Source organism: Grammomys surdaster, unplaced genomic scaffold, assembly GCF_004785775.1.
Source record: "Grammomys surdaster isolate TR1022 unplaced genomic scaffold, NIH_TR_1.0 61, whole genome shotgun sequence".
In the NCBI taxonomy this organism is placed as follows: domain Eukaryota; kingdom Metazoa; phylum Chordata; class Mammalia; order Rodentia; family Muridae; genus Grammomys; species Grammomys surdaster.
In genome coordinates this window covers 5,470,662-5,495,163 of record NW_021604563.1, presented here as the reverse complement: position 1 = coordinate 5,495,163, position 24,502 = coordinate 5,470,662, and positions in this window count along the sequence as shown.

Here is a 24,502-nt window from a genome sequence, read left to right as displayed (position 1 = left end):
TATGTGTGTGTGTGTGTGTGTGTGTGTGTGTGTGTGTGTGTGTGTGTATCCTGTCTATATGTGATTGTGGTTTGCTTTTCTATATCATGTATTTAGTACCAAATTGACTTATAAGCATCTGCTTATTCATGTAAACTAATGTTGTGAATTTGTTTCAACTTTATTTTGTTCATAAGTAAACATTTTTTAAAAGCAGTACTCAGTTTGAGTGTTCAGATAAAACAGAGATGGCTAAGGATCCTCAATTGTCTGTTAACAAAAATGGTCTTCTCTGTTACTTTCATGTTGTTTTGCTAAATCTTGATTACTATATTCTTATACTGTCTCTTACTTAGTGAATGAGTACCATTGTATAAGTCATTATACAGTTCTACAAAGTGTCTTCTTGTTAATAAATGGGAAATTCAGATAAATGAATGAGTAATTCAATAATTACAAGGAAATTATACGTAGTGACAATAAGACTAGATTTCTTTTTCCCCCAACATAACATTTTTAGTAGTTATTTGGAAATTTCATACAATGTACCCCAATTACACTTACTTCCTACTCTTCTCAGGCCTGCCCTCATAATTTTGTCTCCCCTCTCTCTCTAAAAGAAAAATACAACAAGTCCAATTTGTGTTGCCTATATACTCATTGGATCATGGTCAAACTCTCAGTGTCCAGACCTTTAAAAAAACTGAGTCTTTTAGTAGTTTCTTTTTTTTTAACTGGAAATGGCGACTTTATTCAGAGGCTGCAAACATTCTAGGCCTAGAATAAGATTGTACACAGCCTAGGAGGTTCTAGAACTAGGCCTAGGTTAGCAGACTGAGGCAGTAAGCCTCCCAGATAACAATTATATCAGGCAAATAAAACCAACTTTTACATTTAACTTGCTTAGTTAAATTCTATCTTAATGTCTTGAATTATTTTCACAATTTTGTTCAATTGTTTTTTGTGTTATTGTGATATTAAGGCATTTATTCATGTCTTCTTAAATGTCTTTGAATATATAACTGCAATTTTGAAGTTCTCATACTGTGCTTCACATGAATCACTCTTCTTAGGGCCTACTACTGTTGGATTGCTGGCTACTGGAAGAGACATATTGTCTTTTTGTGTGTTTAAATACATTTGATTTTTATTTGCATTTTTACCTTTCTTATGCATTCATTTTTTAAAGTTACCATAATTGTTTTTTATTATTTTATGATTAGAAAACTCACTGATCACAGGAGTGATCACAAGACTTTGTTTATTGCTTTGCTTGTTCTTTGACTATTTGTGTTTATTGTCTTGCTTGTTCCTTGACTATTTGCATCTATTATATTGCTAGTTCCTCAACCTAGATCTGACCTTAATACTTTCAGTAGTTTCTTAATGTCAACCACTAAACCTTTGGTACTAAATTGACTATAAGTGTTTAAGGTAGACTGTTGACACATTTTCCACTTAAATAACAGTAAAAATATGTGTAGAATGTATTAGATTTAATTGACTTTTTGGTACTATTTAGGTGGGGGTTTTTTGTTTGATTTGTTTTCCACTAGGATTTATCGAAACATAGTTGCACTTTGTAGCCCATACTGGCCTTGAACTCACTCTCAATCTGTACCCTAGATTAATCTTAAGCTTTTGCCTCCTGTTTTAACTCCCAGAGTAATAGGGATACAGGCATTAACCACATGCTCTTCCAACTTCACTATTTGAATTCATTATTTCATTTTCTTCCTCTTATCCACCATCAATATTTCCTTTTAAAGGGATGAATCTAACCTGGTAGCTCTCTCTGGTTTTTAACTCTTCTATATGCAGCATTGAAATGTACAAAGGGAGAATGTAAAGACATTAATGTGTTGTTAACTTGAGTTTTTTATCCCTAGTCTTCTTTGAAAAGTAACATTATTTTAAAGCATATGCCAAAACATTTGAGAGTCATATAGTCATCAACTTTATGTCAAATTTTCTTCATGAAAGAGAAAGTTCAATGTGTTCTATGATTAATTCACATAAATTTAGTATTATAGATTTCTTTTGAAAATTAATTGCCTATTTTGGAACTTGCTGAGATTAGATTTGGTCTTTGAAAAAGAAATACAAATTTTAAATTAAATACTATTATAGGATTCTGTTTAGCTAATTATAAAACAAATGGCTTCTTGCTATATACATCTCAATACTCACTTAAAATCTAAATGAATAAATATACTGTTTCTAAAATACCATATAAAAGCCAGGTGTGATACTGTAGAATGTGATGTTGTAAATGTATTAATCATTTTATTAAAGTAACACAGCAAGGAATATAACTATATTTCTTTAAATAAGCTATCCAATGAATATGAGTCATGAGTATTAGGGACCAGAAAGAATAAGACAAACTAAAATTAAGTAGCACTTGTGTCCATGTCACATTCCTGTATGTATTCACTAGACTAGAGACATATCATTCTACAAAGTAGACGTACAAATACACATGGAAAATAAGAACACAGTATCATTACGGTTATATTGACACTTAGAGAGTAATTATGTAAAAAAAACATTTTATTGATGATGATTTTATATACTTTGACCATATTTTTACATATGGCTAGATAATAATATTTAACCACTACAGAATATTTACTTAGTATCATAGACATCTTTGAACACTTGCATGGATTATTATTGATTTATTACAACAGTTCTAACAAGTTATTATCTTCATGTTATTGAAATAAAAATGAATACCCAATTAAATAATGGGTATATCTAAAAGAAACTAAGAAGTAATCTAGCCAGGAATGTAATGCAGGTTATCTGGTTTGATTTTATGTCCTTAAACACTAATATATACTGTTTTATAGGTTTCAAACAAATATTTATTTAAATTATTCTAAATATTTGAAAAAAGAAGGCAAATCTCTATCGTTCTTTTATGTTAAAGACAATGAATTCACCTTATTTTTAATTCACAAGGCAATGGGAGTTATTGCAAATCTATGTTACTTATAAAGGCCTAGTAAAGGAAAATAAATTAAATTTCAATTATTTGTTTCCTTAAGCCCCTATATACAATAAACCATAACTTTTTTGTATTTTTGTTTTACAAAACCAATAAGAAAGCAACAAGTTTTATAAAATATGAAATGTATTTGCATACTATAAATCATTTGTTTTAATTTTAAATTTTTATATGTAATAAAATTACCTTTATAATGCAATTCAATTATTTTAATGACAGATCTCAGATAATCAAGGCTAATAGCATATATATATATATATATATATATATATATATATATATATATATATGACTAAAACGACTTGTGCAGGTGTAGTATGGCTGCCCTGGAACGTTGCAGGTAAGAGTAGCTAAGGGACTGCAAAATAGGTATGAAGGGACCAGGGTTGTGCTTCCTCAGACTTCTCCAACCACTATAGAAAGCAGTCTGGCAGTTCCTCAGAAAATCGAACATAGCATTACCTGAGGATCCAGCTATACCACTTCTGGGCATATACCCAAAAGATGCTCCAACATATAATAGGGACACATGCTCCACTATGTTCATAGCAGCCTTATTTATAATAGCCAGAAGCTGGAAAGAATCCAGATGTCCTTCAACAGAGAAATGAATACAGAAAATGTGGTACATTTACACAATGGAGTACTGCTCAGCTATTAAAAACAATGAATTCATGAAATTCTTAGGCAAATGGATGGAACTGGAAAATATCATCCTGAGTGAGGTAACCCAGTCACAAAAGAACACAAATGGTATGCAGTCACTGATAAGTGAATATTAGCTCAAAAGCTCACAATGTCTAAGATACAACTCACAGACCACATGAAGCTCAAGAAGAAGGAAGACCAAAGTGCGGGTGCTTTGGTCGTTCTGAGGAGTAACAAAATAATCTCAGAAGCAAATATGGAGGCAAAATGTGGAGCAGAGACTGGAGGAGGGATTGTCTGGCTGTATTGGACATATGTTTCAGACACACCTTTTCTTGCCTATATCCCAGATGAGACAAGCTCCCATGCCTCAAGTTTTTAGACTTTGTGGGACAGAGAATCCAAAAAAGAAATTATAAAAACTCTTATATTTTTCTTAAATGTGACCAGTTATTCAAACTCAATCATTGACTGGTTTAGAAATCAATCCAATATTGGAAATAATATTCTTCATTTGGAAGGCAGAATTTGAACATTTTCAGAGACATATTTGAAAGTTAGCTGCAGTTTTCTGTGATGTTATGTTAGCATGAGATAAAGTTGGGACAGGATCTGGATTTCAAACAAGGGTTAGTGCATGTGTTAAAGCTCTTTTAATTGTTGGTCTAGTCTCTTCTACAGTATTTATTGTAAGTTGTATTGACTATATACTTTCAAATTGTGTTAGTGTATTGAAACCTGGCATGTCTGTTACAGAGGTCACACAACCAGGTTTTGTCTTACTGACCTGAGTATTAGTAAACCTTGATTCTCTGAAGAAAAAAAAGCTTGAAAGTACTGGAAGAAGTGAGTTAGACTTTAAGCAGAAGAAAGAGGATAGTGAGCTTGATTATTGCTGGTATAACAGCTTTAATTACATTAATTGCTAACACCACTGCTTCTGCAATAACTTTGACACAAGAAGTTAAGACAGCTACTTTTGATAATCATCTAGCAAAAAAGATGTTACCAATGTGTTGAGTATATAAGAGGATTTATGTAAGTGTTTGGATCAAGGGGTTGATGTTCCGTATCCTATTCAAATTATTGGAAGTAGGTTCAGAGTTTAAGAATAAGGATCCATCTCGAGTGTAATGACAAATACCACTAGAGTGGTGTTACTTCTAAAATTTACAATGATAGTCATTATAATTAAGAAAAGTATAAAGGTACCTGTAGGATATTTGGCATAATTCTAACACCTCTCTGGTTGTTTTAAATTTGCATAGTGAGATTATGAATTTAAAGAAGGCTGCTTTTTGAGCTTTGATGCTGCAGATAATGCCAATAAAATTATCTCTGGCTTGATGTCAGTATTTCCATTTTGGTCAAACCTCAGGGATAGCATATATAGCTTGATCAGGCTAGCCCCCTTTGTCCTGGGAGTACTTTTATTCCTATCTATCATGTTAAAGCTTTTCTCTAACTACATCAACAGATTGGCAGCCAAAGTACATGACTTAAAACTGAAAATGGACCCCCAGACAGAGCTATTAATTTAACAGACTGGCAAGCCAAGGACAGGTAATATTCTGCACAGAGCCTTACCAACCTAGGACAGAAGTACATTGCTTTTGATAATGCACATTCCACTACAGGTAAGTAAGGCATTCTTGTCAGAACAACCTAAGACAGGTTCAGTCTGGCTTATTCAACTAAAAAGAGGGTAGATGTGGAGACCTTTGGGAGCTGCCTGGCAGGAATCTGACATTGGCCAAGGACAAGGAAATGGGATGCTTAGAAGGAATCTGACATAGGCCAAGGACAAAAAAAATGGACTGCAGGCAGGAATCTGACATTAGGCTAGAAAAAAGTACTAACTTCAGGCAGAAATCTAAATAAGAGGCTAGAACAAAGACATAATTACATGCAGGAATCTAAAACTTAAGCTAGAACAAAGAAGTAGGCTTCAAGCATGAAAATGACTTTGGGCTAGGACAGGGAAGTAGGTTCAGATATTTTGGTCATTCTAATAAGCCCTTAGAAATAGTGATCACAGGAGTGATCATGGGACTCTGTTTATTGTCCTGCATGTTCTTTGACTATCTGGGTTTATTGTCTTGTTTATTCTTTGACTATTTGCATGTATTATATTGCTAGTTCCTCAACCTAGAACTGATCTTAATACTTGCATGTAATTTAAATGGTATAAAAGCAAAAAGGGAGGAAGATGGATGGGATAGTGTATTAATGGGGTGGGAGGGGAATGGGGAAAGGGGATAACATCTGAAATGTAAATAAACAAAATATCAAATAAAAAATACTCTTCTGTTGATTTCTTTCCATTGTCTGGTTTGTTAACATTCACTGCTGTGACTGTGGATTTCTTATAGAATTGGAATGCCTAGACCCTGCTAACAAGGTTATTTGCAGAGATTTCTATTGGAGTAGTACAGCTGTTTGATTTCTATGAGTCTCACATTTGATAAGCCAATCCTGCTGAACTGTGACTCAAAACAAAGAGCCCTTGATGGTGGAAAGTAAAGAGATCATAACAAAGGATCCAGAATTTGTTGTTATAGTGATCCCAAAGTGTGAACACTGACTCAACAGGGAGGAGATTTCAGTGCATATTAGTTTAAAAACAGTAAATTCTAGAAGAAGCAAGATGAAAGTGGCCAAAGGCACCTGTGGGACATTGGAGTGTCTCCAAAAACCTGAAAAACTGATAGAAGGCTCTCAGGCTTATGGGAAGATGTCTTAAAAAGTGCACTCATGAAATTGAAAGGAAAGATGGCAGAGCAGAGCTCCACACATAGTGGAGAATGGCAAAACTAGAGAAAAGGGTATGGAAGCAAGGCCACAGCAGACAGAGAATAGGACATTACTGAATTGGGCCCATCTTTGGCCCTTGAGACAACCTGCAGCATGAAGCCTCCACTGCTGCCTCTTGAACAGCTCACCCTGTTAGGAGAAGAGCTCAGGGTCCTGGTGCTGCCCATAGGCTGTAATCAAAATGGTCAAACCAGAGCAGCTGGCACAGAGAGCAATGAGATATGAGGTTGCTAAATGCTCAAGAGGATCCTTTCCCCATACACCCTGCCTCAGTGCAAGGTCACCCTGACTCTGGGCAACAGCAGGAGGTCCTGGGACTGTGCTGCTCCTAGAAGCCACAGGGATATTCTTAGTCCATGCTGTCACCAGAAACCATGTGGAAGTCTATGATCTGAGCTGTTGCTGACTACATAGGTCAAGGAATCTTTTTCAGTGATATCAATGACTGCAGAATGACAGTTGAGAATGAGAAACATTGAAGGCTTCTATGAAAATCTCTACCTCCCTATCTCCCAACCCTCCAAAAAGAAACCTATCTAAACAGGAAGCAGTGAAGAGAGCTCTTAAAAAATACTGATAGGGATGTTGAAGTATTGTTATTCACAGTTGATGGTTTCTGCCTGGGGGTCTGGGAGTGTGGAAGGATTCAGGTTTTTTTGTTGTTGTTGGTGGTTTTTTTTTTGGGGGGGGGCTGGCCACTTTAAGTCTAGATGGAGAATATAAACTGGACTTGGTCTATATTTTTCCCTTCTTTCTTTTTGTTTTCTTTTTTTCTTTCTCTTATTGTGAGGAGGACACAAGAATTCAGGGATGGACCTGTGAGGTCTAAGAAGTGATATGAGTGAATTATGTGAAATTTCCAAATAGACAATAAAAATATTACAGTGGAAAGAATAAAAAAAATATGCTCCATTTTATCTTATTACAGTTCTAGAAGCTCACAAGTAGTAATTGGATTATTGTAAGGATATATAATACCCTTGCCTCATTTTGTATTTAGATGTCCTCATATCAAATGTTGAGTCAAGATTTAAATCTAAAATTTGTAAGTCAAGAAGAGCCAGTAAGATGGCTCACAGAGTAAAAATGACTACTGTAGCACAAGCTTGATGATCTCAGGTCTTTCCCCAGATTCAACAGAAGATGAAAAAAACTGACTCTGGAATGTTGTCCTCTGATTTCCACATCTGCACTCTAAAATGAATGTTCTGATATCATATACACATATTACACACAGTAATAATAATAGTAATAATAATAATAGTAGTAGTAGTAATGATATTATACACTATTAACATTAAGTTACAAATTATCCAGAAAACAAATCTCTGAAAAATCCACAAGTTTGCTAATCTTATAAAGGAAGATTCATTGTTTTTATTTTCATTTATGTTTTGCCATGGTAGGGAATGAACTTCAAATCTCATAAAACTCAAGTAAGCCTTCTACTACTGAGCCATATCTTCAGCCCTGCTTTTGCATTTCATCTGACACAGGAGCTCATTAAACTACTCAAGTTAGTCTTCAACAGACTCTGTAAACCAGGCAGCATTTGAAATCAAAATTCTACCACCTTAGTCTCATAGATACATCCAATTGCAGTCATGTAACAGTAGGCATGGATACAAGGAAAGTTCTAAGAAGATTAAGACTATATTTAAAGAGCTGCAAGTCAATAGAGAAGAAAACTCCAAGAACAAATAAATTGGCTTCCAGAGACTATACCCATTAGAAGAAAATATATATAGGTTTAGAAATACAACAAACATATATATGACAGAGCTTGTATTAGAAGAGAAATTTGTTGAGCTAAGAGTCCTCCTAATGAAAACATAGAGAGCAAGAGGTGGAGGGGGATAAGGTTGTGCAACGCCAAAAGAAAAAAGATGGTTGTAGCATCATTAAAGGGAATTGTAACATAATATTGTCAATAACTTCTAGAATTAAGCTATATAGAATTGAGCAAACAACCTAATCACCTAATTACTACATGAGTCATCTCACAATAAATAAGAAATACATATGTTCAGGAATACCTAGAACATTTTAAAAAGTTGGTACATAGAACAAAACTAATAACATCAATCATAAATGAGTCAGTTACAGGAATATATCTCAGAAAGCATTTACATTAACAATTATTAACAAAAGGGTAATGGTATGTTACAGATGTTGGGAAGAATATATACTTTCATATAAATCATACGAAGAAGAAAAGAAATAAGAAGTTGCATAATAAAATGGAGAACCAAATAAGATAAAGGGGATGGGTAGATGGCTAAGCAGCTATAAGTAACAGTTGCTTTTACAGAAGACCTGGGTTCAGTTCCTAGCACTGACATAGTATCTCACAAACCACCTGTAACTCAGTTGCCAGAAGATGCTATGCAAAAACAGGAAGAAAATAATGCCTGGTCCTAGAAAGCAAGCTATGGCTACTGAGGTCACATATTTTAAGAGGAGAACCTACTACAAATACTTTGTTATATCAACATATTTTCTAACTACATCTAAACCGTATCCTTACATAAACAGATAAGTAGAGTTCTCACACCTTGAGGTGGCTAACTTTGTTGTCAATTGGCTGACTATATCTCTAATTAACTAAACCTAAGCAGCTAGACATGTCTGTGAGGAATTTTCTTGATGGGACAAAAACCCAACCTAAATCGGGATTATTTGAGGATAGAAGACAAAACCTTTATCTGGGACACAGTTTCTGATAGCAACCTATAAATATTGACTTTAGAAAGGAAGCTTTACTTTTTACTTTCTTCTTCTCACTTCGCTGGCAATTCCATCTATCCTGCTGCCTAAGAATTCTGTCACTTGTATTAGAACCTACTTCTTTAGGATTCGAACATAGACTGAAGATCAGCTGCAACATTTATGTCATGAGGTCAAGAACTACTGGGTTCTTGTTCTTTCTTTCAGGAGATAACAATTATTGAACTAGCAGTACCACAACCTGTGAGTCACACAAATAACACCCCTTTCAATAAGTATATACATATGTATTTATTAATAATTATTATATGTAAAATAATATATTACATTTTACCTATTTAATTGCTATATAATATATAGTTTATTCGATCAGTTCTGATTAAGCCCATGGCTATAGAAAAGTGATTTTGAAGTAAGTTGCACCTACCCCATACCCTTTTATTTTAGCTCAAGGGTCACACTATATATATAAGCAAGGCATGAACTTGATATCTATATTCCTATCTCAGTCTTTCAAACAAAATACAGACACACATGTCTAAACATGGTAGAAGCCAAGTTTTAAATCAACATGTATCAGTATATGATGTTTTATAATTTATACATGTCAGTATATGATGTTTTATAATATATATTTGTGAAGTATATTCTTCCTAATGTTTAAATTCATTTACTTAATTAATAGTGAAAGATTATTAGTGAGAAACTGCAAATAAAGATCCTATGTACTGAGGGTCTCAAAAATCCATGTGCATTTATGTTTTACCTGCATGGATGTTTATGTGAGGGTATCATATCCCCTAAAACTGGATATACAGACAGTTGTGAGCCACCATGTGGATGTTGGGAATCAAACAAAGGTCCTCTGGAAGAGCAGCCAGTGTTTTTAACTGCTGACTCACCTCTCCATCACCTCAAAAGTATTTTAAATGTAGAAAATATGTATTTTTTAAAAAGCATGTCTTTTCAAACACTAATTAAAAAGAAGCACATATTCTTTTAAAAACTTGTATTTATATCATAAAATGTACCTTATCTGCAACAAAACAAATTCCTTAGACAGATATTTTCACAGAGCTCAAGAATAACATAATATTATTATACAAATAATAATAAGCATCCAAGAATCACATAATAATATTATGCGAATTGTACTAGAATTTAGAGAGTCAGTGAAGTAGTTCAGAAGCTATAGGCATTTGCATGCAGGCCTGATGACCTGAATTTGACTCCCGTATTCTAAAATGTAGCAAAAGAGAATTTGCTATTTTGACCACCATATCTGAGCACTTTCTTTCTCCCCCTCTCCCTCCACACCCCCACCCCACACATGAGTATGAGTATCTGTGAGTTGTCACACACACACATACACACATACGCACACACACACATGCATACACACATATGCACACACTGCATATGAGCACACACATACACAAACACACTCACACATTCCACCACCACCACCAACACCACCAACACCAATACCAACACCACCATGACAATGATCAGCTTGCAAAACTAAAATCTGCAACAAGACACTTTCCCTGATCTTCTTCAATATATTATTTAAGAGTTTTAGCTAGAAATTTTAAGACAAGGAAAGCAGATAAAAGGCATACAGAAAGAGAAGAGAGAATTCAAAGCATCCTTACTTGCAGATGATATGCTTTTCACATACAAAATCCTAGAGACTCCAGCCGAAATTACAGCAAATAAACATATTTTACATGGTGGAACTCATGCCTAATAATTAAAATAGGTACAAACCCTTTGACTATGTATGTCATAGATCCTAGAAGAGAACCTATTACTATGCTAAATAGACATAGTATTAAGCTGACTCTTAACCACTAATCATGATATACATAAATAAATTTGTCCTCTTTCATCAGAGAAGCTTGTTTTGAAATAGGCAATGATTACTGTGGAGATCCACAACTGATCAACATACAGGGTGTTCTGTGTGGTGTTCAGCCCCAAACAAGACAACTGTGTATTTCCTCCTTTTGTGATAAAATAGCATGACCAAAGTAACTCAAGGAAGAATTTATTTGGGGTTATTGTTCCATAGGGAAAGTTCATAATTGCAAAAAAAGACACTTCAGCAGATGACTGGAGCAGGATGCCAGCTGATCACATTTAATTACACAGGAAGCTAAGAGGGCAAACAGAAAGTGCAATAAGGCTACAATTTTTCAAAGCCTCTTCCCAATGACATAGTTCTCCCAGAAAGTATGTAACTCTGAAAAATTTAAGAACTTTCCTAAATCTTGCCACCAACAGGAGACAAAATATGCAAATACCTGAGCCTATACATAACAATTTTCATTCAGTCCACCACATTCTGGGGCTGGTGACATATCTCAGTAGTTAATGGCACTTACAGTTTTTATAGATGATCCAGGTTCATTTCTCAGCACCCACATGGTGGCTAACAACTGTATGTAACTCCAATTCCAGGAGATTTGACATCAAACACAGTCTAATAATCCCCACAGATATTAGGAATATATATGAATCATATACACGCATGAAGACAAAACACTCATGGATATAAAATGAAATAAATAAATCTAAAAATAATTTTTATTGGATATTTTATTTACATTTCAAATCTTATCCCCTTTTCTGATTTCCCCTATGCAAGCCCCCATCCCCAACCCCTCACCCTGTTTCTATGAGGGTGCTCCCCCATCCACTCATCCACTCACTCCCTCCTCACCAACATGGCAGTCCCCTACACTGGGGCATCAAGCCTTCATGAGACCAAGGGCTCTCCTCCCATTGATGCCGGACAAGGCCATCCTCTGCTACATATGCAGCTTGAAGAGACTACATGGGTCTCTCCATGTGTACTCTTTGAAAAAATACTACATTCTCCTCCCTGTTCTTTCTCGTAGGCTCATGGTCTTCTCATGCAAAATAAAAATCCTCATACTACTTATAAGTTTCAATGTTGTTCAAAATCCAAAGCCTTGGGTTTCTTCTGAGATTCAAAGCAATATCTTACCTGCAAAATGCATAAGATAAAAACTAATTTACACACTTCTGATATAAAATGGCATAGAATGTACATTCCCATTCAGAAAGGAATGAATGGGTGAGAGAAAAGATTGAACTAAAAATTAAGCAAGACTTAAAACCCAGTAGAACAACACACAAACATAGATTTCTGTACCTCCCTATTTCTTATCCGGGGCTTTAGTTTTAGGGTGATTAGAGGATTCTAACACCCTACCTTTGTTGCCTAAAACATATTTCTCTATTTTGGACTTATTTCAAACCCTGCATGTAGCTTTTCATGGCAAATTTTCATGGTTTGGGTGTTGGGAGCCGCGGCAGGTGCTGGCAAAGTCCGCCATCGCTAGGTGGCGCTGTCAGCCATAATTCTTCCTAGTAAACAAATAAAGTGCGCATGTGCCATGTAAAGCCCGCCAAAGCGAAGCCCATCCCACGGCGTTTGGCGCGCTACGAGTTTGCGGCCAATCAGAGATGATTACGCCGCTCTAGGGTATATAAGGGCTTTTCCCAGGGCTGGGGGTCGTCTTCTACCACCATTTTGGTTTATGGAAATAAACGTGTTTCTACGGAAGGATTCTGGTGTGTGTGTGTGTGTGTGTGTGTGTGTGTATGGTTTCGCCGGCGAGACGACTACACGCGCACGCCCCGCACATTTGGTGCTGAAAAACCCGGGAGAATTTTCCATCACCGGCACGTTTTTAGAAGACCCGCCGCTCGTCATCGAGAATCCAGAACCGTAGGACGGGGTAACGTTCTCTGAAAGATATGTTTCGATTTGATTTGATTCACTTCCCTCCCCAGTTGGCAGGAACGTTAGAGGCTTTCGCCATGGTGCTAGCAGCATCACTTTTTTTACTCCTGGTTTTCGTGAGGGTTCGGAGAATAGTACAAATCAGCATGTCAGAGACAGAGACAGGACAGAAGCGCTTAGGAATTCAGAAAGAAAAAGGAAGAAAAAGTATATTTAAGGAAAAAGGCCCTTCCAAAGACACACAGTCCAAGGAAGTGAGAGATGAGAGAAAGAACGCTCTTGGGAGAGACGGGAGAATAGGAAGCCTCAGAAAAAGATCTCTTTATCCGGTAAAGGAAGTGCTGGGGCGTGATGCCTCTGAGTCGGAGGGGATAACTTCCTCAGAGGACTCAGATGAAGAAATAGGTAAACAGTTACCGCCACAAAATCTAAAGCAGGGGAAAACGAGAGATAGAAGCTGGACGGCCTCTCGGCCTGTAGCGCCCTCCCAACCTAATGTTCCCGGTGCACTTCCGCCTCATGTGGACGGACGCGGCTCAAGCTCCTTCCTTTCAGAGGAAGACAAAAGAAAAATGTTACAAGCTTTTCCAGTGTTTGAGGACGCGGGAGGAGGCCGTGTCTACGCGCCTGTAGAGTATGCTTCTATCAAAGAATTTGCTGAATCGGTTAACAAATATGGAGTTGATGCTAATTTTACAATTATGCAGCTTGAGAGATTTGCCACTATGGCAATGACTCCGAATGATTGGCAGAACACAGTAAAAGCTGCCCTCCCTAATATGGGACAGTATATGGAATGGAAGGCCTTGTGGCACGACGCTTCTCAAGCACAGGCAAAGGCCAACGCTAATGCAGAGGGCAACCAGAGACAGTGGACTTTCGAATTATTAACAGGGCAAGGACAGTATGTTGCTGACCAGACTAACTATGATTGGGGAGCATATGGCCAGATTTCCGCCGCCGCAATTAAGGCATGGAAGGCCCTCTCGAAAAGGGGCGAGGCTGGAGGAAATTTAACAAAAATATTACAAGCCCCCCAGGAGTCCTTCTCAGAATTTGTTGCTAGAATGACAGAAGCAGCAGGCAAAATTTTCGGAGACCCAGAGCAAGTCAAGCCATTGATCGAGCAATTAGTATATGAAAATGCCTCACCAGAATGTAAGGCAGCTATTGCCCCTAGGAGAAACAAAGGGCTGACAGATTGGATAAAGGTCTGCCGAGGTCTTGGAGGCCCACTGACTAACGCCGGCCTGGCAGCAGCTATCCTGCAGGGCCAGAGCCGCTCAGGTCCTGGCGGCCGTAAAGTATGTTATAATTGTGGTAAACAGGGTCATTTGAAACGAGAATGTCGTACTCCTATACAAAAGAAAACCCCTGGGTTATGTACTAAATGCAGGAAGGGATATCATTGGGCCAATGAATGTCGCTCGGTTAAGGACATTCAGGGAAGGATTATTCAACATGATCCCTCCCCTATAGAAAGAGATGAAAATATTTCAAAAAACGAATATCTGGGCCCAATGTCTCAGGGCCCCAAAAAATATGGGACACAAGCCTACAACCGGGGGAGATCTCTAACTACAGAGCTACTAGAGGGTCTGCAGGGTTGGACCTCCGCTCTATCTCCCAATTCTTATTAATGCCACATGAGGGTGTGCAACCTATCCTGGTTGATTTTAAAGGTCCCCTGCCTGAGGGAAGCGTTGGCCTCATTATAGGCTGCTCCTCTCTTACCCTGAAGGGGCTTGTGGTTCATCCTGGTGTCATAGACCAAGATTATACAGGAGAACTTCAAGTTCTCTGTTCTTGCCCACAAGGCATATTTTCTATCTCCCCTGGAGATAGGATTGCTCAAATGGTTATTCTTCCAAGTTTACATAATTGTTTTCCATCCACCGGGGTGCCAAGAGGTGCCAATAGGTTCGGTTCTTCAGGAACTGACTTTGCTCATTTGGTAGTGGATCTCAAAACCAGACCCACTTTACAATTAACAATAGAAGGGAAGAGCTTTACAGGAATTTTAGACACAGGAGCCGATAAAAGTATTATTTCCTCTAACTGGTGGCCAAAAACGTGGCCTGTTACACAGTCATCCCATTCCTTACAAGGGTTGGGATATGAGGCCAACCCCACCGTCAGTTCACACTCCTTGACTTGGAAGACGCCAGAGGGTCAGACAGGAAGCTTTATACCTTATGTGCTTCCTCTCCCCGTTAACCTCTGGGGAAGAGACATTTACAAGACCTGGGACTGACACTAACTAATGAGTACTCTCAACAAGCTATTAATATTATGAAAAGAATGGGATATAAGGAAGGAAAAGGCCTTGGCAGAAAGGAACAAGGAAGGTTAAACCCAATTTCACAAGAAAGTAATACAGGGAGACAAGGTCTGGGTTTTCCCTAGTTGCCACTGAGGGCTCCTTGCCCATACCCTGGCTTACAGAGGAAGCCGTGTGGGTTCCTCAGTGGCCCCTATCCTCTGAGAAATTGGAAGCTGCTACAAGGCTGATTGAGGAACAGGCACAGCTTGGTCATTTAGAACCTTCTACTTCTCCTTGGAATACCCCTATCTTTGTTATAAAAAAGAAATCAGGAAAATGGAGACTTCTCCATGATCTAAGGGCCATTAATAAACAGATGCAGCTGTTTGGCTCAGTGCAACGAGGCCTGCCTCTGCTCTCTGCTTTACCTAAGCAGTGGAGGATAATAATTATAGACATTAGGGATTGCTTTTTCTCCATTCCCCTACACCCGCAAGATAGGCAAAGATTCGCGTTCACCTTACCTGCTGTTAATCACCTTGAACCAGATAAAAGATATCAGTGGACAGTTTTGCCTCAAGGCATGGCAAATAGTCCTACTATGTGTCAGCTGTATGTACAAATGGCCCTTGAACCTGTTAAGAAACAATTTCCTTCTCTACTCTTGATTCATTTTATGGACGATATTTTAATATGCCATAAAGAGTTGACCATTTTGCAGAACTCATATCCTTTATTAATTGCTACATTAAGACAGTGGGGTCTGCATATTGCCACAGAGAAGGTTCAAATTTCAGAAATTGGTTCCTTTTTAGGGACAGTTATTTACCCTGAGAAAATAGTTCCTCAAAAATTAGAAATTCGCAGAGATCATTTACATACCTTAAATGATTTTCAAAAGTTATTAGGTGATATAAATTGGTTAAGACCATTTTTGAAAATTCCCTCTGCTGAATTAAAACCTTTGTTTGACATTCTGGAAGGAGATTCCCATATTTCCTCACCAAGAGCGTTAACACCGGCTGCAAACCATGCCCTGCGATTGGTGGAGGATGCCTTGCAGGAAGCTCAGCTAAAACGCATTGATGAGACCAAAACTTTTAATCTGTGTGTCTTTAAAACCAGACATTTACCAACTGCCGTATTATGGCAGGATGGGCCCTTATTATGGATTCATCCTAATGCATCTCCTGCAAAGATTATTGAATGGTATCCAGATGCGGTTGCTCAGCTTGCCTTACGGGGATTAAAAGCAGCTGTCACTCATTTTGGAAGGGAGCCTAAAGTTTTAATAGTGCCTTATACTGCATATCAAGTTCAAATATTAACTGCTACCTCTGATGTTTGGGCCGTGTTGGTCACCTCCTTTAATGGTCAAATAGATAACCACTACCCTAAACATCCCATTTTACAGTTTGCCTTAACTCAAGCTATTGTATTTCCACAGGTTTTATCTCAAAAGCCGCTCCCGGATGGAGTGGTAGTTTACACAGATGGGTCAAAGACAGGTGTGGGTGCTTATGTAATTGATAATAAGGTCACTGCCAAACAATATCATGAGACCTCACCTCAAGTTGTGGAATGTTTGGTAGTTCTGGAGGTTCTTGAAACCTTTCCAGGCCCTTTAAATATTGTTTCAGATTCCTTTTATGTAGTAAATGCAGTTAAAGCCTTAGAAGTGGCTGGGCTAATTAGACCATCTAGTAGACTCGTAAAAGTTTTTCAAAAGATTCGATTCGCCTTAGTTAATAGGAGATTCCCGGTTTTTATTACACATATCAGGGCTCACTCAGGTCTACCAGGCCCAATGTCTCATGGGAATGACCTAGCGGATCGAGCCACAAAATTGGTTGCTATCGCCTTATCTTCCAAATTAGATTTGGCCAAGGATTTTCATAAAAAATTTCATGTGACAGCAGAGACGTTACGTAGTCGGTTTGAGATAACTAGAAAGGAAGCTAGAGATATAGTTACTCAATGTCAGAATTGCTGTCAATTTTTACCAGTGCCTCATGTAGGAATTAATCCACGAGGAATTCGGCCACTACAGATTTGGCAAATGGATGTTACTCACATCCCAACCTTTGGCAAATTACGATATTTACATGTTTCCATTGACACTTATTCTGGAATTATATTTGCTTCTCCGTTGACCGGAGAAAAGGCAGCACATGTTATTCAACACTGCCTTGAGGCATGGAGTGCCTGGGGGAAGCCTAGAATTCTTAAGACGGACAATGGGCCATCGTACACTTCTCAAAAGTTTAGACAGTTTTGTCGCCAAATGGAGGTAACCCATCTGACAGGCCTCCCTTATAACCCTCAAGGACAAGGCATCATAGAACGGGCTCATCGCACTCTTAAGTCTTATCTAATAAAACAAAAGGGAGGAGTCGAGGAGACTCTACCCTCAGTGCCACGAGTCATCGTTTCTATAGCACTTTTTACCCTCAATATTTTAAATCTGGACAGTCAGGGCCACTCAGCTGCTGACCGTCACTGTTTAGAGCCTGAGAGGCCGAAAGAGATGGTGAAATGGAAGGATATTTTGACCGGACAATGGAAGGGCCCAGATATTGTTTTATTAAGAGCCAGGGGAGCGGTCTGTGTGTTTCCACAGGAAGAAGACAATCCGTTTTGGTTACCAGAGCGGCTGACGAGACGACTAAGTGACACCCAGACAGACCCTCCAGGCTCTGATGATAGCCCTTGTACTGATCCAAGGGATACAGGTTCCTAGTATTTTTGTTTATTTTATCAAATTCCACCTTTAAGAATTGTACCAATAAAACCTGCTGGATGTCCCAGTGTTGGAATTCTAAAGATTCACTCGCACTATGGTTGCCAGAGTCACGCGAAGGGTTCCCATCCCCGTGGAGACTCCTTCCACTCTGTCATTATTTAGACAAAAAAGAGATTTTGGTATAACTGCAGCCATAGTGACGACGATATTAATTAGTGCCGTTACCGCCACTGCCACTGAGATTACAATGTCAACTTCTGTTCAGGTGGGCACTACCCCCAATTGTCAGCCACGGTGGCAGAGACTGTTAACCTTCAAACCTCCGCCAGTACCCAACTAAAAGGCGGGCTAATGATCCTTAATCAACGCCTTGATTTAGTGAGAGAGAGATTGGATATCCTCTTTCAACTAGCCCAATTGAGATGTGAGAAAAAACTGGGTACACTTTACATCACCAGTGTACAGTATAAAAACTTTACTCGTGTAACTAATCTGTCCAGAAAATTGTTTCAGTATCTTACAGGAAACTGCTCAGAAAACTTCAGTGAGACACTCAGAAAATTGAGAGCAGCTGTGGTGAACATCAACTCGACGCGCGTGGATCTGTCCCTGACTGAGGGACTGTCCTCCTAGAATTCTTCAGCCTTCTTCTTTTCTTTTCCTTTTCTTCCCTTTTTTAAGTGGGTGGGAGTAGGCCTGTTTGGTATACCCTAAGTTGTGGATTAGTACTCATCCTTGGTTGGTTGCAAACTCAGAGCTCAACAAAATCTTGACAAGGCTATTTTTGCACAGGCGCTTCCAAAGTACTAGGGACTTCCCCTGCAGTGTGGTTATCACTGCCTCAATTATAAGCAGTCTCCCCCTCACGAGTGGTGGTGCTAAATGTTAGGCCATCAGCGTTGCACCCCAGAAGATTTGCCCATTACACTGGGTCAGTGAGGAGTCTTGGCTTGGTTGATTCTTGTCTGTAGCTGTGGTACCTGAATTTTGAGACAAACAGCCCTTGCACCCCTAGGAGATGACTCCATTGCACAGGGATGGGTGTTTGCTTCTCTTTCTGTTCCCCTTAGCCCTTGCACCCGGAGGACTTGTTTCCATTGCACCTGGTAGGGTAAGGGAGATGGTCTTGAACTGTTGGTTCTTGAACGCTTATTCCCCCAAGATGGAATTCGCTCGATCGACCATGGGTTTGAGTCATAACCAGTACCACACTAGACAGGCCAAGAACAGCCAGTTAGATAACTCCATCCTTTTGTCTCCAGGCCGGCTGCCAATTGATCCCAACGACGGGAATAAGCTGATCTCATATGCCAGAGGTACACCACGAATGGTGATTTTACCCGGTGACAGGCATTACGAGTGACCACTACCTGGGGCGCACATTCTGAGAATGCCAGGTGTGGGTGCGCGACCCTCGTAGCCTAGCCAGAGAGCTCACCATTCTTTGGTGCTGGCTGTGGAGAAATGTCAGTCAGCCTAGACACGAGACATTGGCCAGTGCCTGTTTAACAAATAAAAAAGAAATAGCCAGTAGACAGATTCCTCAGCCTCTGCACCCTAGGGCTTCTGGTATATGCACCCTGTAAAGCCTCAAACATTTGAGCACCACCCTCTGAGAGACTCAGACCCGCCGTGAGACCCCCAAATATGAAAGTTACGTAACCTTCCCAGGGACCTCTACCACCCTCTGTTTTTAAAACAAAAAAGGGGCAGATGTTGGGAGCCGCGGCAGGTGCTGGCAAAGTCCGCCATCGCTAGGTGGCGCTGTCAGCCATAATTCTTCCTAGTAAACAAATAAAGTGCGCATGTGCCATGTAAAGCCCGCCAAAGCGAAGCCCATCCCACGGCGTTTGGCGCGCTACGAGTTTGCGGCCAATCAGAGATGATTACGCCGCTCTAGGGTATATAAGGGCTTTTCCCAGGGCTGGGGGTCGTCTTCTACCACCATTTTGGTTTATGGAAATAAACGTGTTTCTACGGAAGGATTCTGGTGTGTGTGTGTGTGTGTGTGTGTGTGTGTATGGTTTCGCCGGCGAGACGACTACATGCGCGCGCCCCACATTTGGGCATCTTCAACATTTTAGGATCTTCATTGAAACCCAAACTTCACTTTTATGGCTGTATGCAAAGATCTCCCAGAGCCTCCTGATGACCTCTCAGAGAATTTACTAAGCAACTCCAGCCCTATTATGTTTCTTGGTCTCAGCAGTTCTCTGAAATGGTGAAGGAAGACTCCACCAGTCCTCACTCTTTTTTTTTTTTTACATCCCACCCATATAAGCACCCTTTGGATGACACTGTTAAACTGGGAACTTGTGATAGATCCTCACCCTGTTTGATCTTATGAGCACCAGCCTTTATATATTGAAACTGCTGTTTGTAGGACCACACAAGCTTGTATGTACTTTCCTTTTTTTTTTTAAGTCAAAAGCTTAGCTTGGTAGAGTATAGCCTTAAAAGAAGCTTTCCCATGGTTCTAGTACAGATCAGGAGGCTTCTTCTTAAAAGCACTAATCTCTTTAACACAGCTTGACACAAATTACAATCATCTAGAAAGAGTAAACCTCAACTGAGAAGCTACCTATATCATATTGGCATGTGGGCAGGTCTTGGGGTTATGTTCTTGATTAATTATTGGAGTAGCAGGGCACATTCCAGTTGCTGCCACTTTGGGCAAGTGGTCCTGGGTTGTAGAAGAAAGCAGGCTGAGTAGGATTAAACTAGTAAGCAACACTCCTTCCTGGTCTCTGCTTCAGTTTCTTGCCTTCAGGTTCCTGCTTGGTTTTCATCAATGATGAACTATAAGCTATAAGCTCAAATAAACCTCCACCAAGGTTTTTCCTCCATCAAGTTGGTTTTGTTTGGACATTGTTTTGTTAAAGCAACAGAAAACATAAAACTAGCTAGAACATCCTCTCTTTTAGTACTTGCCTTGCTGTATTAGGAACCAGGTACTTGGTCCCCCCAAACCCCAAACTGCCCCCCCACACCATTTGTCCTTCAGCAAATCAGTGCCAGCAGCCATGTCATCAGTCATCACCTACCATCAAATATACCCTTTAAAAAGTTCCTGTCACCATAGCCAACTCTCTGCCTCCCTCTGTCTCTCTGTTCCTCATGCTCACTGCCTCTGTCTCTGTCTATGTCTCTCTCTCTCTCTCTCTCCCTCCCTCCCTCCCTCCCTCCCTCCCTCCCTCCTTCCCTCCTTTCCTACCCCCATCTCATCTCTCCATCTATCTCTGTCTCTCTCTCTCATGTCCCCACTCTGGGGCAGCCTTTTACTCTCCTCAATAGATCTCCTGTATGAGATCTTTAGAGTGGTGTGACCTCTGCTGCATTCCTTGGCCCTGACTCGCCAAGGTACTTGTTCACTGCTAAACTATAAAAGTAAGATTAAGCTTTCTAATGTTCTTTTTATCTCCATACTCTGTATTTTCTATTTATCTCTGCATGACCTGCTCTTTTTTTTATTATAGACTTGCATAAGATTTATCAGTAATAATCATTCCTTGCAGTTAATGTTGTACTGTCTGGAAGTTTCCTCTGTCAAAGAATTGGTCAATCTGTAAGTATTAGCTCATACAAATGGACAAAGACCTTGAAGTTGACTGAACCTGGAATGGAAACAAAACCTTATTACTGTCAGTGGATAATTTTGTAGACTATTTTTAGGAACCATCTTGATTTCTTCTGCTCATGTTGCTTCTATGCACAACCCATTACTTCAATAACTACGTATTCATTTCTTTTAATGTGTCACCAGTGTGTTGGGTGCTAAGAATAATATCTTTGTTTTTATGGAATTTATAAACCATGGTAGAGGTAAACAATACTCATTTTAGCCAACAAATAACTAAATAAACATCAATTTATTGAATGTATAGTCACTAAATAATCTATAAATGAGTAAATCAAGTAATTCCTGTGGTAAAACCTATATAGCCACAAGAATAAAATAGGTCAATTTTCAAAAATGGTGGTAGCAAGCAAAATATTAAAGAAAATGTTTAAACTGATGGCTTCTTCTATCTAGATATCATTGACCAGTCTTTAAGAATGAAACCTTGCATATTCAGTAACAATGCTACCAAGGAAGCTAATACTGCATCAAGCTTTTAATCATGAATCCAATATTCAATCTATATATCTGTCTTCAAAATAAGGGTATATACTCTGCTGGATAAAATAATATTCAGTTGCCAAATGTGTGCCAAATCAAATGATGGAGAGAAGAGAATCTGCCAGAATACATAAACATGAATACATTAATGAATTTTAAGTTGATACATTGCAACTACTGTGAATCTGGCTATACACCGTAGTAATAGTACCCTGTGTACCAAATGGGATATTTGAGATAGAATAAAGTTATTCTAAAGTAGACAAACATTTTATTATTGATGATTTTATTTCTTAATTTTCTGAAGGCTTATTTTAAACATCTTCTCACCAAGCTGACTTAAGGTGTCTTCCTATATGATCTATCAAGAAGTAGATTGATCATAAACTTTGATTCTTTAACACAATCTAGTTTTAAAGCATTGTCAGTTTAAAATATAAAATCTGTACTACTTCATTACATGTTGGTCTTACTGTGCTCTCCCATTTTTCATGAAAACACTTTTGTTCTAAAACTTTGAATATTTTAGGTGTCGTACAGAGAGAATCTTACACATTCTAAAACTATAAACTTTTTTCCATGATCTTTGCATAAATTATCATTATAGAAAAAGGGTAATTTATGTTTTATACATATATTACTGAAAAAGGAAGATATCAGAGAATATAAAACTTTTACTTAGTCTTGTGATTATTATTTTAAAATGCATTTTTCACCATGTAAGGAGCACAGAGAAAGTGTTATACAATATTTCATTTCCTAAATGAAATTCAGACAAATTCTAATACTTCACTAAAGTTTTGATATAGGCTTATATCAAATATTTTGAATTTTGAGTTATTAAAATGATTATTTTGATGTATGTTAATATGCTACTAATTTAATGTAAATAAAAAAACTATTTTGGAAGTAGTCAATATCTCCAACTGGAATGACATTACAATTTATTCAAATTGCAATGTTTACTTTAACATGTGTTAAATATTGTGTATACAAGGTATACTAAAAGCCATACTTATATTTCAACTATTATAGATAAAATATACATTTTGTTATCAAAGATGTCATATATTTGAGAGTTCTGTGTTCAATGGTAAAATTTATCACAAGTGCAATTGAAATTAAATATACCTATAAAACAAAAATAGCTTTTAATTTTTTAACAATCATCTTTAAAGATAACATAATACCAAATAAATATTATTTCATGTAAAAACTCAAAATTGCTCAAAATCTTTTGAAACGTCTGAGAATCTTCTAAGTAACTTTGTATCAGGTAATTTTATCTTTACAGAAAATTCTCATAATGTTCTGCAAATACTAGATCAATTTACATCTGAAATAAATTTAACTACCAAAGTTGCATATAACTGACATGACAATCTAAAGAAAATGCATTTTCAGCATTTTGTAGCACATTATACAAATTAGAGTATATGATTCCTGGGGATTACCAGTATAATTGTATTTGAGGGTTTGTGTGTGTGTGTGTGTGTGTGTGTGTGGAAATTTTGCAAGAAATATTTATTTATAAAGAGAAATCTACTAATCTAACCAGAGATGTAAGCATCAGGGTACTATATTTATTGTCTTTGATGAATATAATTATTGATATTTCTGGTATAATAATATAGAAGTGGTATGATTATCTCTCTGAGTAATATTTACTTACTTATTGGTATTAGACTTTAAAGTTTTCACAGAGTTCTTCCTACAATACTTAGATTATGAGTCAATCAGCAGGAAACTGATGCACCTAAAATTCCTACAAGGTGAGAAAAAAACAGTAGAAAAATACCACTCAATATTTCTACTTATCTTCCTTGGATACCGATGATATAGTTCAGGTACTGCCATCCACAAGAACAGCACTCAAGATTTATTTTGTTTGTTTGTTTGTTTGTTTGTTTGTTTTAAATCAAAGGCCTGGCAATAGTGGCACATGCCTTTAATCCCAGCACTTGGGAGGCAGAGGCAGATGGATTTCTGAGTTTGAGGACAGCCTGGTCTACAGAGTGAGTTCTAGGACAACTAGAGAGATACACAGAGAAACCCTGTCTCAAAAATCAAAACAACAACAACAACAAAAAATCAATGGAATTTATAAGCACCATAGGCTGTAAGAGACCAAGTAACATAGTAGCTTTCTAGTTATAAACAAAATTTAACATCATCAAAAGGTATGACTAAGTTTTTCAACCTGAAATGAGTTTTATTCATACCCTTCTAAGTAGTAGTCATTCAGTTTTCAGGACAACAAAACAAAACCAAGATTTCATTGAAGATTCCCCTTAGTGCTACACAAAATCATCATTCATTTATTTTTTAAAAATATTTATTTTTATTTTCTGTGTATAAATATTATACCTGCATGTATCTATTTATACCATATAGAAGAAGGTGTCAGCACTCTTGGAACT